The sequence below is a fragment of the Perissodus microlepis genome, chromosome 8 (genome assembly GCF_051167445.1).
Source record: "Perissodus microlepis isolate ML-2025 ecotype Zambia chromosome 8, ASM5116744v1, whole genome shotgun sequence".
Classification (NCBI taxonomy): Eukaryota; Metazoa; Chordata; class Actinopteri; order Cichliformes; family Cichlidae; genus Perissodus; species Perissodus microlepis.
The window spans coordinates 28,741,962-28,759,168 of NC_140468.1; the positions used below are offsets into that span (position 1 = coordinate 28,741,962).

At 42.8% G+C, this 17,207-nt stretch overlaps 1 protein-coding gene across 7 annotated transcripts in view; it reads right to left on the bottom strand.

Moving 5' to 3' along the window:
• Positions 1-17,207, bottom strand: part of LOC146382158 (RNA binding protein fox-1 homolog 3-like) — a 530,501-nt gene that overhangs the window by 395,315 nt on the left and 117,979 nt on the right. For all 7 annotated transcript variants that reach the window (XM_084938515.1, XM_084938511.1, XM_084938507.1 and 4 more), the window contains exon 2: positions 10,138-10,174. The gene's annotated coding sequence lies outside the window, so the exon portion shown is untranslated. The remainder of the gene's footprint in view (positions 1-10,137; positions 10,175-17,207) is intronic.

The following is a 17,207-nucleotide window of genomic DNA, read 5'->3' on the forward strand; positions in this document are numbered from 1 at the left end:
TCCTACATTTACAGTATTCATGAAATGCCACCCAGACAGGATTCACCTGTTTTAATCAATATAACTTTTGAGGCAGTTTGCTTTGACTCCAACTTGGCAACCCAACTCAAGCCCCTGTTGACCTTTATTTTGTTTAGATATCTCTATTCTGCTGCAGTCCTGGGTTTACTAATAGCTGCATTTCCCAACTAAAGCCACAGCTGACAGTTCAGGCTTTACTTTGGAAGATCATAAGTTTATTTGCTCTGTAGCTTTTAATCACAATGTTCCTAGATACCAATTTAACGTCACACTCTATATTTAAGCTGCTAAGGAAGATGCACAGAAACCTGCTCATCCCAGGAACCAGGCTGGGATGAGGTCCACTATGGGCAACTGTTACGGAGAAATGGCAAAATTGAGAAAGAAAGACAACGAAAGATAAGAAAGACAACAAAATTAGAAAGACAACGCAGGAAACTCCACACCTTGCTTTCAAAAACACTCAGTCTGAACCTACACCACTCAGAGAAGAACACACACCTGAGGACTCCTAAACACAAACTTAACAATGTGGTGTATGCTGTACAGTGCAGCGAGGAATGCCCAGACCTCTACAGAGAGACCAAACAGCCTTCACAAGCGCACAACATAGAAGAGCCACCTCCACAGGACAAGACTCAGCAGTTCATCTGCATCTAAAGGTCAAAGGTCACTCTTTCGAGGATGCCAATGTTCACATTTTGGACAGAGAGGACAGATGGTTTGAAAGAGGAGTGAAAGAAGCATCTATGTCCACTGTGAGCGACCATCTTTGAACAGAGGCGGGGGTTTACGACACCAACTCTCTGCCATCTATAATCCAGTTTTGAGTTCCCTCCCCAGACGCCTTAACGCCCACTCACATCCTGGGCCATCTGACCTCAGGAATTCGCATGATAAGGTGGGGCCAGGTTTCACAATGAGCTCCCCCGAAACCCTGGCTGATTGGGACCCACACCCAGTTTCACACCTTGGCTCAGGCGATTAGGTAGACGATCATCAGGGGGTCTTTTGTCCCTCTGTGGTGGGAAACTCCCACTGGGTTTAAATCTGGGACTCTCCACCATTTGACCTTAGAACTGAAGAAGCTTCTCGGATGAGAGGTGAAACGTCTTCAAGCAACTTAAAGAAGTCCAGACGCTTTTCTTTCCAAGCTCCTTAGACTATGTTAAACTGTGTTATAGAGTCTGACAGCTGCCGGTAGCGCTCCTTCCTACACTGTAGGTGTAAAAGTCTACTGCTGAACGAGCTGCTCAGTGATCGTACAGTCTCACGCAGGGAGGTGGGAGGTGTTGTCCATGATGGATGTTAGCTTAGACAACATCTTCTCCTCCCCAACCTGCTCGATGGACTTAAGCGTAGTCTTGTGTCTTTGGCACTTCAGCAATAAAGCTGTGTTTTTGAGTCGAGCTCTGCCTGACGAGTCAGTATGTTGGGTCTCCTTTACACTGTCTCATGACAGGTTTTTATGTGGTCCAGTGATACTTTGGCCAACGGTCAGGTCAGTGATCACAGTTTCATCTTTGTTATGTAAATCCTCATTTCTCTCTGTTGTCTTGCAGTATGAATATTGTGGTAATGGGAACCTGAAAGGACCCAGTAAGTGTTCCTTTGCCACAAGGAGTCGCCATGGCCAGAAAGCTTCACATCTTTGACTGGGCAGCGTTTTACGCCACATGCTCCTGGTGACACAGCACCAATCAGGATTTGTGTCTCTGCCTGGAAACAAACTAGCAACATTTTTCTTGACAAGTGTTAACCACTAGAGTAACAGAGGCTCCAAAGAGCTGGTAAATATTACACTACTAAGAAAACACAAGCACAGAGGATGCAAATGAAATACATTTTCATAATGACTGAGTGAAAATAGGCTTTAAGCTTTTTAAAGGGTCTCAACATCTCTGTACATGTTTTAATGCTAAACGGCATTTAATATGTGTCGTGTTGATGGGTTTGAGGGAAGGTAATGTGCACGCATGACTTGCTTCTCCGGTGAGGGTTCAGTGTTAGTGAATGTATCCTGCGGCGTAAAAGCGAAATGCAGCTTCAGAGAATCTGATAGGTGGGAGAATAAAGCACAACGGAGCTTGATTTAAGTAAGAAATAAAGAATGACAAGCAAAGCAAGCAAACACATGTGTGAAAGTACACATACATCAGCTAAAGGCATTAAACGCAGTGAATTCTAATTACATTGTATCCTATTGTTGAATGAATCACATATTCTACAATAACAAATACAAAATGATTTTAATGTAACCAGTAGCCTGATACAGGTTTGATGTTACTTGGTGATTTGAAAGTGTCAGAATAGGAAAGAAAAAGGTTCAGCTCTTCTCCCCTCTGCTCTTCTTCCCTTTTCTGGGAGGCAGTGGGGAGGCAGAGCGTACAGCCCGGGGAGGTGTGAGAAGCCAGATCGGGCACCCTCCATCCGGCTCTCCTCTCTGCTCTCTCCTGTCTTTTCTCATTTACTTGTCGTACTTCTTACGTCTAGTGATAATGGCCGAAACACCCGATGAATCCAACGTCCACTACTGACGATGTGTCCCAAATTTTAATATGATCATTTAGATCAGATCTGTAATCCCTAAACCTAATCAAGGAAAAATGGCAGATTAGCTTGGGTAAAAGAACGAAGGTTGAGGTACACAACGATGTGTGCTGCTGGTAAAGTTTCTGGGCTGCTTTTCCTCATAACAGCCATCCCCCAAGATTTTTTTCATTTAAAGCGATGCATTGTCAGGGATCCTAACAGCTAGTCCTTTACTGAATCAGAACTCTGGAGTGATCCAGTGACCGCTGCAAAAGGACAGCTGACAATCAGGGAAAGACCAGATGACAGCCTGGAAAGACTGCTGACAGGAGGGAATAGACCCTAATGGGGCTGGTGTGGGTTAGTGCCTCATACCAGCAGGACCCAGCGCTTTTTAGTGTACTTGGGTACACCCATTATTACTACAGGGCTGGACTGGGACAAAAAATTGGCCCGGGCATTTTGACTAGAGACCGGCCCCCCAGGTATTATAGGAAAAGCCATAAAGCCTTTGAATGAAAACAGACGCTGTTGTGACAGTGATGTACAGTCTTGTTGGTATACAGGGAGTGCAGAATTATTAGGCAAATGAGTATTTTGTCCACATCATCCTCTTCATGCATGTTGTCTTACTCCAAGCTGTATAGGCTCGAAAGCCTACTACCAATTAAGCATATTAGGTGATGTGCATCTCTGTAATGAGAAGGGGTGTGGTCTAATGACATCAACACCCTATATCAGGTGTGCATAATTATTAGGCAACTTCCTTTCCTTTGGCAAAATGGGTCAAAAGAAGGACTTGACAGGCTCAGAAAAGTCAAAAATAGTGAGATATCTTGCAGAGGGATGCAGCAGTCTCAAAATTGCAAAGCTTCTGAAGCGTGATCATCGAACAATCAAGCGTTTCATTCAAAATAGTCAACAGGGTCGCAAGAAGCGTGTGGAAAAACCAAGGCGCAAAATAACTGCCCATGAACTGAGAAAAGTCAAGCGTGCAGCTGCCAAGATGCCACTTGCCACCAGTTTGGCCATATTTCAGAGCTGCAACATCACTGGAGTGCCCAAAAGCACAAGGTGTGCAATACTCAGAGACATGGCCAAGGTAAGAAAGGCTGAAAGACGACCACCACTGAACAAGACACACAAGCTGAAACGTCAAGACTGGGCCAAGAAATATCTCAAGACTGGTTTTTCTAAGGTTTTATGGACTGATGAAATGAGAGTGAGTCTTGATGGGCCAGATGGATGGGCCCGTGGCTGGATTGGTAAAGGGCAGAGAGCTCCAGTCCGACTCAGACGCCAGCAAGGTGGAGGTGGAGTACTGGTTTGGGCTGGTATCATCAAAGATGAGCTTGTGGGGCCTTTTCGGGTTGAGGATGGAGTCAAGCTCAACTCCCAGTCCTACTGCCAGTTTCTGGAAGACACCTTCTTCAAGCAGTGGTACAGGAAGAAGTCTGCATCCTTCAAGAAAAACATGATTTTCATGCAGGACAATGCTCCATCACACGCGTCCAAGTACTCCACAGCGTGGCTGGCAAGAAAGGGTATAAAAGAAGAAAAACTAATGACATGGCCTCCTTGTTCACCTGATCTGAACCCCATTGAGAACCTGTGGTCCATCATCAAATGTGAGATTTACAAGGAGGGAAAACAGTACACCTCTCTGAACAGTGTCTGGGAGGCTGTGGTTGCTGCTGCACGCAATGTTGATGGTGAACAGATCAAAACACTGACAGAATCCATGGATGGCAGGCTTTTGAGTGTCCTTGCAAAGAAAGGTGGCTATATTGGTCGCTGATTTGTTTTTGTTTTGTTTTTGAATGTCAGAAATGTATATTTGTGAATGTGGAGATGTTATATTGGTTTCACTGGTAAAAATAAATCATTGAAATGGGTATATATTTGTTTTTTGTTAAGTTGCCTAATAATTATGCACAGTAATAGTCACCTGCACACACAGATATCCCCCTAAAATAGCTAAAACTAAAAACAAACTAAAAACTACTTCCAAAAACATTCAGCTTTGATATTAATGAGTTTTTTGGGTTCATTGAGAACATGGTTGTTGTTCAATAATAAAATTATTCCTCAAAAATACAACTTGCCTAATAATTCTGCACTCCCTGTATATGTATGATTTCTATACATTTTACGTCAGATAAAAACTTTGGTTGTAAGATTCAGATAATTATTTAATAAAAGCTAGACATTTTAAATGAGAATAACAAAGAAAAGTATATCTTTGTGCCCCCCTCTCCCTGTTAATGCCCTTCCTGGCCCCCTGGCAACACTTTGCTAGACCCGCCCCTGCACAGTTACCAGCTGTCAGCTACATAAAAAAGGATCCTGGTGTTATTTGTCTCTCAGAAACAGTTCATAACTTCAACTCATCCATGTCACCTAAAGGTAAACCTGTTCCTCCATCACAGCTCTGATGATTCAGTAAGGACATCTCCTGGTTTCATCTTCATGTTTCCCACCACATATCCAAACCGACATCATGACCAGCAGCTTTACAGCTGTGGCTCCAGCAAACATCAGCTGATACTAGAAAGTAATATTAAATAAATTCTAACAACAGCTGATCAAGCTTAAACGTGCTGCTGTTGTTTAGCGCGACAACCGCTGGCTTCCTGTTTCTGGCGCAAAGTGGGCGATAAACAAACAAGAGAGAAAAGCCGATCAGCTGATCATTGATCAGTTTCATGATTGAAGTAGAAACAGGAGAGGGAGGGAGAGGATGAGAGGAGAAGAAGACGCAGCTGTGCAGCAAAGACACAGAATAAATCCAGCTTTGTGTCTTTTTCATTGTAGCTGAAGTCCGGGACAAACTGTTCCTTTTCACCTCAATATGAAACGCGTAATATTTTCTCTGAATACCAGACGATTTCGTTTTTTAGGGGATGCTTGGCAACTCTAATGATTAACCTTATGAACAAAATAAAGTTCACTATCAGTAACATCATAGCACCACCCAGCTGTATAGAAACTCCGTCATGCTAGCTAGCACGCAGTACGAAAAAGTCAGCATAACGAAAATAAACTCCACCTAAACTTGGTTTATATCTGACCCAGATAGACTGCAGGTCATAACTTCTTACCTGAAGTTCAGTTCACCGCCTCGGGTCTCTCCTCTTGCCTCCCCTTTCCCTCATCCACCTGCTGGCCTCCACCACTTGCTAATGTTACTGAATCTGTGGAAGCTCCGCGATGCCACCACACGAAGTAACGAATAACGAGCCTATCTAAATCCCAGTAACGACTAACGCGTTCCTGGTTTTGGCATAATAACTAGTTACCGTGCTCGTTACCACAATAATAACGTAGTTACTGTAACGCGTTACTTAATAACGTGTTAGTCCCAACACTGCTGATTACACAGATGAAAACACTACACAGGAAATGATTTAGTCAGCTGAAACATCCATGTTTGAGCTGGTTTCTGTTTCTGAACAAGAAACTGAAGCAAAGGAGATTCTGGCTTCATTTCATGGTTTGATCAAAGAGCTGAAACTGTATCACTGTGTCGTGCTTTAGTATTTCTGGGGCAGTTTGAGTTCTTGTTGGCAGAGTCGTGACCACGTTTGAGGAGGCAGAGTTTCAGGGAGCAGTCTGAGTTATTATTTTACTGGTTCTGCATCACTTTATATTCAGTACTGGTGTGTGATTTGTTGCAGTGGTCTGATGGATAAAATCTGAAAAATAGGAAATTCATCCAGTGAAATTACGTGGTTGGTGAGCCTGAAAAATATTTTGATGGCACAAAATATTCACACAGATTATAAAGGTCTGATGTGTAAAGGCCTTTAGAGTAAGAGCGGGCTTTCCAGTGTAGTTAGGGTTCCAGTTAAACAAGCAGGAGTTATGGTCAGGATTCATTTTTTTGCAATGTAATGTAATATGTGACGTGCGAGGACAGCTACAGCTCTCTCGGTTCCTATGTAGTTAACGAGACTAGGAGCTGCTGCATGCTCAGTTTTACAGGGTTCCATCAGGCCTCTGTCTCTCTTACACAGTGCACACACATGCCTGCACACGGCACTGATGACATCTTATCTGAGCATGTTGTCACTTTTTGTCTCAACGTGTTTCTCATTGATTGCCTCTCAGGTTATCAGGTTATCAGTCTGTCTGTTTCCCATCTTCCAAAAACTGCAACAATTGCAAAATATGTTTTTGAGCTGATATTTACCAAAACATATTTATCACAAGTAGAAATAATCACCCTGCATCGTTCTTCATGTCCAGCTGAATGACTCTTCAAAATGCCAATGGGTACTAGTGTTTACCTGAATGCAAACACACACAAACACATGTGCCTTCCATTAGTGTGATGTACAGGTGGAAGGAAGCCTTTCACTCTGTCATTTGGAGGAGAAAGTGTGCGTCTGTCTGGAAATAGGAACATGGATGGTGTGGTTGGCCAGGAGCACAGCACACCCTTCCCCAAACACACAAACACTGAGAAACAACGACGTTACCCACACACCAAAACCCCACAGAGGGTTTCCTGTGGACCGATCTGTTCAGTGCTGTGTCCGTTGTCTAAAACTGAACTAAAAATAGATGCAAAAAGTTTTAGACTAATTTCACAATTGGTATTTATATCCTGGAGCATGTTTCTAATTCTGCTGACAGCAGGAGGCGCCACATTCACCCATCCACACTGACAGCCTTCAAACAGCTCTCATTCACACAGCAAGACTACTTGAAAGTCACACAGTGACACCACTATTATTGTTATTATTATTGTAGCACGTGGTTCAGTTAGCTTTGCATAAAAAGGGTCTAGCTGAGTTTTAGTTTAGCCAGTAGTATCATCCATCCACCCTTTTTTGGATGTCATGTTTCCTGTCCAGCATGTTGTGTGTTCCATGTTTCCTGTTTTACTTTGAAAGGTCTGGTGTTTCCATGCTCAGTGTGTTTAGTTTTACTTTTCCCTGTGGCATCGTGGTCTTTTGTGTCAGCTGTGTCTCTCCAGGTGTTTCCACTTCCCTCATTTCCCTTCTGTGTATTTCAGTCCTCTGTGTCGGGTCGTCTGTTTCCCTCGTTCCACGTCATGTCAGGTCTCAGAGTTCTGCTCCTGTTCAGGTCCACGTGTCTCTCGTCATAGTTTTGATTGTTAGTTTAGGTCTTAGTTTAGTTTTCACCTTTATTTCTTGTTGCAACAAACTAATGTGTTCTCATAAACTTAGAATTAAAAATACATCGGAGCCAGCGCTGATTTGTGGATGACACCCTTTTGCCCTGACATCTTGAGCACAGTGGCGGAGATGGACACATGTCGTATGTCAAAGGAGAAGAAAACTGGTAGGCAGCGGTGTGTTGTGTCTGCACCTTAATATTTCTGTTTTATCATCTGAGCAGGGGACCCTTCACCAAAGAAGGGAAAACATGATGGAAAGAGAAAATGCCACCAACATCTGGATGATATGACATCCCCCTCCTCCTTAAAGAGTGGTCATTATTATAGCAACAGGTCATGTGAGGACAAATGGGACGTAATCAGACTCGAGGCATATCCTTTATATCAGTGTACATTCTGTGTGTGTGTGTGTGTGTGTGTGTGTGTGTGTGTGTGTGTGTGTGTGAGAAAGTGCAGCTAACGTGAAAAAAGAATAGCCACTGAAGTGCAGGTGTGACACCACCTGTTTGTTTCTGAACACACACACACACACACACACACACACACACACACACACACACACACACACACACACACACACACACTCTGTTTCACAGACCTCAAATTAATCGAGTTTGGCTCATTTGAGTTGTTGTGACCTGAAGCTATATTCAATACAACCATACAGGTTTTCATTCTCACTAATGAATGAAATGCTATTCATTCCAAGGTGAGTCAAATATTAAAAACCTGCTGGATGCTGAGAAATAAATTATTCAGAGAGCTGTTAAATTGTCAAGGCCAGCAGTGCTCTGGCAGAAGTCCTTTTGGTGCTTCTGCAGCTCTACAAAAACACCTCACAGAGAAAGTGCCTTAGTTTATCTCAATGCTGTTGCCTCAGCCACAGTGAAAGTTTATAATGAAAAGGAGATTCAAAGTAAACACTTAATATAAGTGAACTTCTTTAAACCCGGTGTGACTTCTCCGGGGAAAAGAAAGTTGCCCTTCAGCTCACCATTATTAATATGAAACAACCTAGTAGAGAAAGGCGGGATGGAAAGAGAAGAAGTCCCCCCCCAACCTACCTGTCACTACACCTGAGAGAGGGCGGGGCATCCAGCTGTTTACAGTTAAAATGATACAGACTTTATCTGGATTATCTGGATGTATTTTTGCTAATGGTAAACCATATTTAATTTTAATAAACATATCAGTCTAATGAATGTGATTAGTGAATGTGTGTGTGTGTGTGTGTGTGCGTGCATGTGTGTGTGCTGGGGTTGTTTGAATGCAGGGCACAGCTCACATCTTGTCTGAGGCCTTTTTGCCAAACGTTCCAAGTATGTCTGACTGAACATGTATGATTTAATAAACAGTTTATTCACGATGTTGTGATTAGTGAAGAGAAAAGTATTCCTCATGATCATCATGAGAGACTGAGCTAATGATAAATCTGTATTCGTGTGTGATTTACTATTCATATGTTATGGAATTACTGATGAATCAAGTACAACACGGAAAAAACAAGTGAACTGAAGTCATTTTAAACTTTAAATCCTGCTTATGAAAAGTCAGAGGGAGGATGACGAGGTGCTGCTGGAAATCAGCTGATTGTAAAAGAGAAGGAGAGAGAGGAGGAGGCAAATGGAGAAATGAGGAACAGACCACGAAGGAACACTCGTGGTTGGTTTTGCTCTCACTCTGGTGGTGAGCAGAAGATCCGGCCTTAGGGGTCCAGAGTTCGAAATAACAGCAGGTAACACCGCCCGAACACTGAGGACCCACAAACTCGGTTCATCCTTTTTGACTTTTTTTCTGCTCATTTTTTTAAAAGTATAAATTGAGGAGGACTCAGCTCTCCTTTGTTTCCCACTGGACGTGAATCCTCACCCTTAGACTGAGTTACGACTACACAAAGAGAGACATGGACCAAAGTTTTTATTCAGTATGACCGAAGATAAGCCAGTTACTTCAGTAACTCGGCAGCAAAGCAATGACAGAGGTAAAACCAGTAGAACTCTCAGACTTCCACTGGGCTGAAACTTATCGCCATCTGGTGGCCGTAATATAGACTACAGGTTTGAGACCTGTAGGCTTAATTTTACCAGGTTACAGTAACACTTTGTTATTTCTGTGGTGTAAAGAAGCAAAGGGTTGGAGCAGGGAACAGTCAGTAAGTTAATAAAAGCACACAACATTTTACTGCACATCAAAATAGCAGAACGTAGTGGCTGCGAGAGTTTAGGCTTTGATTAAATGAGGCCAATTACTGACCTTTGTTTTACCTAAACAGAGCCTAAACAGAGCTAAAACTAACAGCACGGAGTCAAGGACACCTAAAGATGAACCTGACTCAGTAAAACATCCACCTTTTGCTTTTTGCTCCACACACTGCAGCCTTTATGTGACGATTTAATTTCACAGATTTAGGAAACGAGGAAATAATGTTGCCTACTCACGGTGAGATGTTGGCAAAGTGGATGTTTTTTCTCCAACCTGTGGATAAACAAAGAGACAAAGATACATTTGAACAGTTTCACACCAAAGCTACAGAAATAAAACAGTGATAAAGAGCAACTGTTATGATGATTTCGAGATATTTTTATTCCTGAAATCTACAAAACTGAAAGCATGTGGCTGAATGAGCTGTGCTCGCTTCTATTGTATCCAAAGTTTATCAGCATATTCTCAGTAAAGAAACATTGAACAATGAAATGTTTCTGTCCACAAAAGATGCCACACAGACAAAAATCCACATATAAAATACTTAAATAGAATAAATGATAGAAGCAATGAAGAACTGGACTGAAGCCCGGCCTTTATTCCCTCCCAAATGTTCCACAATCAGCCATAAAGTGCTTTTACTACAAAGAAGAAACAGTAACTCCTCCATGAAGTGACAGAGTGACGTCACATTTCCTCTGGGAATAGCATCAAAAACTGCACCAGGAAGAGAATAGAACAGCCTACACACACACACACACACACACACACACACACACACACATACACACACACTGCTTTGCTTTGTTGCATTGCTGTAACTTGTTCCTTTGTCTTTGTGGGTCACATGTGAAAGCTGCAAACTTGAATCTGAGCCACTCAAATATTTTCACTTCAAGAACAGAGGACAGGAAAACTGTGGGAACGCACTCTCGTTAAAGATAATATGCCAAACTCTGTTTCCATGGTAACGATACAATGCAAATCAGAAAAAAATCACCGACCCTACACACACTCCACCTGCAACAAGCCATTGTGTGACAGTATGTTTGTTTCCCATAAAGCTGCATAGAGCTGCAGGTCCTGGTGGCCTGGGCACCGGCTCCTCGTCCCTGACAGGGAGATGCACAGTAAAGAGACTGCTGGTGAACCTGCACTCATCTCCTCAGGATCACATCAGCCTGGTGGATCTGCCTCTGTCATCTACAACTATGATATTTTAAAGGTGCCACTTTTCATTCCCCGAGCATTCCTTTTCAGCCCTTTTGTGTTTACACGCCACTGTTACACGTCATTAACCCAGTCTGCTGTTGTTCTCCTGTTTGTGTCCCATCATTCCAAACAGTCACAGCAGAATGTATGAAAAGCCCAAACCAAGAAGAAACGAGCGCATGTGGGGAAATGCTGAAGGTTGGCTGTCAGTGTTCCAGTACTGTTTTCAGTTTTATGGAGGTAGTTCATTTCTTATCACTGTGATGAATTATGCTGCAGTCCTGGCCTGCAGCTGGCTCTGTGTCTGATTAGGGACCACTATACAAACCAGGGGTCTCACACTGAAACGAGCTGAGGGCTCTGCTGGCACTGTCGTCTCATTGGAGGACACCTTCATATTAAACCATCTAAAGAACTTATTTGAACATTGCACACAACAACAAACAAGTCCTCCCTAACAGCAACATCACTTCAATCCTCTGATCTAAGGAAACACCACCCGCCGATCAATTCTAGAAGAAAAACATCACCCTTCTTGGACGTTCCCCCTGACCTCTGTGTCTGAGGAGAAACTTCTTTTTTCAGTTGGTTTCAAATAATTTTAAACTCATGTTTTTGCTCTATAAGCGCAAATATGATTCAAAAACAGGTCGGGGACCTTTGCAGGTACATTTGCATTGTGCTTTTAGATTTATTCTGTACTCAGAGGCTTGACTTCACCGTGGGAGGTCTCGTCAAGTCTTACTGACCAAACTGCTTAAAGCACTTTTCCTGTTGCAAACACATCTCTGTGGCCTTCAGCCTGCATTACACATTTAACCTCTACATAGTTTTTGAATATTGTAGTTTTGTCTTCCTTTATGAGTCAGATAGGTGAACTACAGCCTGGGCACTGTCTGAGCCTCCGTCATGGCTTTTTAGTCAGGAGCATTAAAAGCCTGAGCATTCACAGTTTACACCCTCCTCCTATTGGGCGCTCTGATCGAGTGAAGAACAACATTTTCCACTTAACCAATTAAAAAGGAGAAAGAACCTGCATCAGGTGACATTTTAAAGACACAGACCCTGGTCTGTAGGCAGGCCCGTCACTGACATGAGTTCATATTCAAGAACCCGGCTGCTTCACTTGTTGTATCTTCAGGTAAGTAAATGTTATGGGTTTGGTTTTACAGTCCATGGAACAGGGCACCAACTTTAAAGGTGGACTCGTCAAACACCGACACATGACAGACTGAGAAACTGCTGAACTCCAGACATGAACAGTGAAACTCCTCAGTAAACAGCTGCAGTGTGTGTCAGTGTGGGAAATCCTCCACACACATGTGGCCTCTGTCACAGTGGGATTTATTGAAATACTGCACACTACAAGACTGTGTGTGTGTGTGTGTGTGTGTGTGTGTGTGTGTGTGTGTGTGTTCAGGGAAGACATTACGTTGAGTGTATATTACAACAACTTGTGTATTCTCAAAGGTTACACAGTTCCTTTCTGCCCCTGACTGATTTTCACTGATTTCCCCACATCTCCCAGTGGGTCCCAGTATGTGGCTGCCCACCTCCTGAACCTGGTCCTGCCTGAGGTCTCTTCCTGTAAAAAGGGAGTTCTTCCTTCCCATTGTCACCAGCTCACAGGGCTCTGTTACAGAAAAATATGAAATAATAATAATAATAAAAAAAACTACTACTAGATACAGGTACAGACTGAAGTAAAGGTTCTTTGGTTAGAGCTGGAAAACATTACAATACCTGGATTAGGGAGCATTTGTGGCGATATCACCTGACATACACCATAGGGACATTTTTATAGTTGCTTGAGGTGTTCATTAAAAAGCTTCCGTTGTGTGATCATGTAACAGTTCAGTTTGAGAGGAGTGTAAAACAGAGGACAACGAAAAGTCTCAATAGAGCCCCTCAGACTGAAAACTTCACTCATGGATGTGGGAATCCAATCCAGTGGGATTGGCATTGAGCAGGCTAAATAAGGATGGATTGTTTGCCTCCAGCCTAATTGTTTGTTAGCCCACTGTGGAGTGGATCCACCACCTAAATTTAAAATGACAGACCCCCCACTAAACACACATACAGCTACACACACTTCCCTTTAAGTCTACTTCTGTCTGCTATCTTCTACTTTCACATTTCGTATTTTATGTCTGTCACATAAGAAACAACAGCCTCTCATTTGAGGAAGCTAAAGTAACCTGTGCATAGTTCTGCATCACCCCCACACCTACACCACATTTTTATTTAGTTTTTTACACACACACACGTTTTACACTATTGAGTGTGCTCCAGCCACCGCTCTGCTATCCGAACCTCTCACGCCTCCTCTGGGTCCTGGAGCTGCTTTGATAGGGGACAGATGGTTCGAGTAATGACCTCATCGCTCCTCTGCTGCTGAGAAACAGACCACACCCCACCACAAAATGTTAACACAGATTTATATGTATTTTCATGCTGAGGGCGATCTCAGTGCTGTGTTTATTTCTGACATGACAGCTACACTTCTGACTTCTGAAACCCCAAACTGGACCTCAGACTTTGGAGTGGCTGAATCCTTGAATCGATCCCTTTCAGTTATGTCTCTCTGTCTGTTGTCAGCACATGTAGGGACAGTGCACAGCAACCCTTCAACCATCCCATCAGTGTGTTGGACCACCAGGCGGGCATGCCAGATTACCAGTCCAGCCCAATGACTGTATAAAACATGGACCACGCGACAGCTCCCCAAAAGTGAAGCCAAAACGTCTCTATCGCCCCCTGGTGTCTGGCTGCAGTATAGGTCATAAACCCCGCCTCCTCCATGTTAGCGGATGGGACTGGGGTCAGACTAAAATAAATTTATTCTCCTCAGATAATTTTTTTCCAAAGATTCTTTCTTTTGTTTTCAATAGTTCTCATCACGCTGATTGATGTCCAAGGGGTCTCCTCTCCCATAAGTTTGATTCTAATTCCTACCGCGGTGATGTTAAATTGGGGTGAAACGTCATCATAACAGCTTTGACTGGCAGCTGCAGTCACGGAGAAACTTGCGTATCTCTGTTCGGGAATAGCAGATAGAGCGTAGGCTCTGAGAGGAGGGCCAGCGTTTACGCTGCGAAGACACGACCGAGTGTTTTAACCTGACAGCCTGAGGTGTTCTTCAGTAAACTGGACTACCCGACAGAAGGACCCGAGGCCCCGCTGCACTTTTTCGGTAAGTTAAAGTGTTTGTAAGCTAATCCGTAACTACCGTCCTTAGCTCGGTCCTGAGACCTAGCTAGCTAAGATGAGGACTCGGCTGTCAGGGTTCGTTTAGCTGTGCAGGTGAATGAATTTACCCTGACTAAAGAAATCAAGAGAAACGCTCCGGGCTACTCACTAATTACTGTTACTGTACTTTTATTACAAGTATTATACTGTAAAAGCAACAGGCTGCATCCTGCTTCAGCTCCTGTGCAGAGCTGAATATTAAATATGTGCAAACAACAGCATGTTTTCAGTCTCTTGCCACATCTGTAAAGACAGTAACTTTTTTTAAAAAAAAGCTTGTACCTTGTAGCTCCTCATTACTCAGGAACTATGGATTAAAGTACTGTAGTGTACTGTAATACTGAAAAAAATGCAAGAGAACAACTTCAGATCCTGAGTGTGTGAGGACAGAAGAATCAGCTTTATTTCAATTTTGAGGGATAAAATTTATATTTGAGTTTGATGGTTCTGTTGTCTTTGTGATTACAGGAGCTGCCCTCAGATTCAGACCTCAGCACCACCCAGTGACAGCAGACAGATCATCCAACATGTTCACATGTTAACTGCAAAATGAACTGATGAAAGCAGTACAAAGGTTAAAGTACCACATGTGCTGTAGTGAAAGCTGCAGCTGTTTTATTGATAAAGTTAAACACAAAAAAACAAAAGGATTAATCACCCCTGTAACTGTGTCACTATATATCAGCATTAACAGGACCTCAGTTTGTATCTCAGACCTGCACAGCTTCCGTTTTAAACACTTGATGTACTCAGCTGCATGAAGAGCACGTTTGAGTTTCTCTAACACAATTAAATAAAACCTGATGAAAGTCAAAGGTCGTCACTTGTATGTTGAACTACAAACTTGTCATCTGGAATTCTTTCACAGTTTTTTGCACATAGTGGGTTATTTACCATAAAGTGATGCAGAGTTATTCATACCAGAGTAACCAGAGAGGATCATATATTTTTAAATATATAACTTTCTACAGGACTGAATATAATATCTTTATGTAAAAGTCCGGAGCCTCTGGGGAGTATCCGAGTATTTATAACATTACACAAACCAAAGGTCTCCATCACAGTGTTCATGAAATGCTGGGTTTATCCATCTCCCGGGGCGGGCCTACAGAGGAGCTCTGAAGATTTCCCTGTGAGGGAGCTGCTGGTGAAGATCATGAGTCCTGCTTGATCAATGCGATGAGCTTCAGTCTTCCTGGTGTTTCTTAAATGATGCCTCTCTCAGTGGGTCAACAGAACATCTGGCACAGGACAGCTGTGATGAAAGAAAGGGAAGAAGTTTCTCCAAACCTCTGGACCCAGAAACCCAGCTTGGTCCTGATGGGCTCCCTCACTAGTTTCTCTCCAGGGTGAATGTAGCTGTTATACATAATATGGATTATTATTAAATGAAAAGAACACATTAGACTACACTACTGAAACCTTCTGCTGCTGTTTTTAAAGTTTCCATGTTACCAGGGTGTAGAGATTTAAACAGTTTTAGATCCATTACACTCACAGTCTTATGTTAAAATCTCAAAGGACAGCATTATATTTTTGATATTAACAGTAACTCTGGGCCTCTGTGGAGTGTGCAGCTGATCTCATCACTGTCTAAAAATGGATAAAAAAAAACATAAGTGTTGAAGACTTAAGAGTAGCAGGTGTGTAGCATCACTAACTAGCTAGCAACAAGCCTCCAACACAGTGCGTATGCTAGCGGCTAATGTAGCAAACGAATTAACAACAGAGCGATTTTAGAACTATACGATGATAAGCTGTGTGTCTTTTTTTTATAACAGTGACATGGTTGTATTTACCTTAATTAAACGAGTCGTCAGTCGCGGTAAACCAGCAAAAAACTCGAACCACAGGTGCTACGTAAAAAGTGTAGGGGGGGCGTGTTTGCGGTCACGTCCAGCGGGTGTGTGGGCGGGAGCGTTACACAGTCGCTCCACCTCAAGTCACTACTGCGCAGACTCTGGCTCCAAATTTGCAAGATGGCAGCCTCCACAAGCGGGATATTTTGGCTTCATTTTTGCACCATGGTAGGAGGCGGTGTCGCGTCGTCCATCTTTTATACAGTCATTGGTCCAGCCCTGTGCAGCAGTGAGCTGAACACTTTAGTTTCATTCCATCAGCCTTAAAACGTTGACCTTCACCCAAAGATCAAGCACTCCTAAGAACCAGTCTTTCCAAAAAGACTCACTAACTGAACAAAATGACTCTTTTTCAACTTAACTTCACCACTTGCCCACCTTCAAATGATCTCTCTCCCTCTCTGTGTTTTGCTCCTTCATATGGATGTGATTGCTTTTAGTACCTTCTCTTTACTCTCATCTTCCCCTGGTTAATCCCTCAGTCAAGGCCACCCGTCTCTCCTTTAAGGCTTTCAAGTCTTAACAAGCCAATTAGGAGACTTGATTTTTTTCTTGCATCCACCCGGCCACAACACCTCGCTTTCTCTTTTTCAATCTTCTTTTTTAGCCCAGTCTTTAGTCTATTTTCACGATGATTGTTTAGAATTCCCTCCACTCTTCAACAGTAATTCCTCCAATCTTCTTTCCTTGTTTTCTTTTACCTTCACATAGTCTTCAAACATTGGCCTTCTTTGTATTACTGCAGAGCATGTTTATTTGTTTTAATGACGAGGATTAAAGAAAATGAAAAGTTATTCTTTCCACGGAAGATGGTCAGAATTTTATAATAATGCTTGAGCTAAAATGTCTTAAAAGGCACAAAAAAACAACAGTTCAAGTAATATAAACTGACTGACCTCTACATATTCATCCACCCAAGTTCTTCATGTCCTGCTTAGTGTTGAAGAGAGGTACAATATTATCCCAAATGTCACTGGACAAGCAGT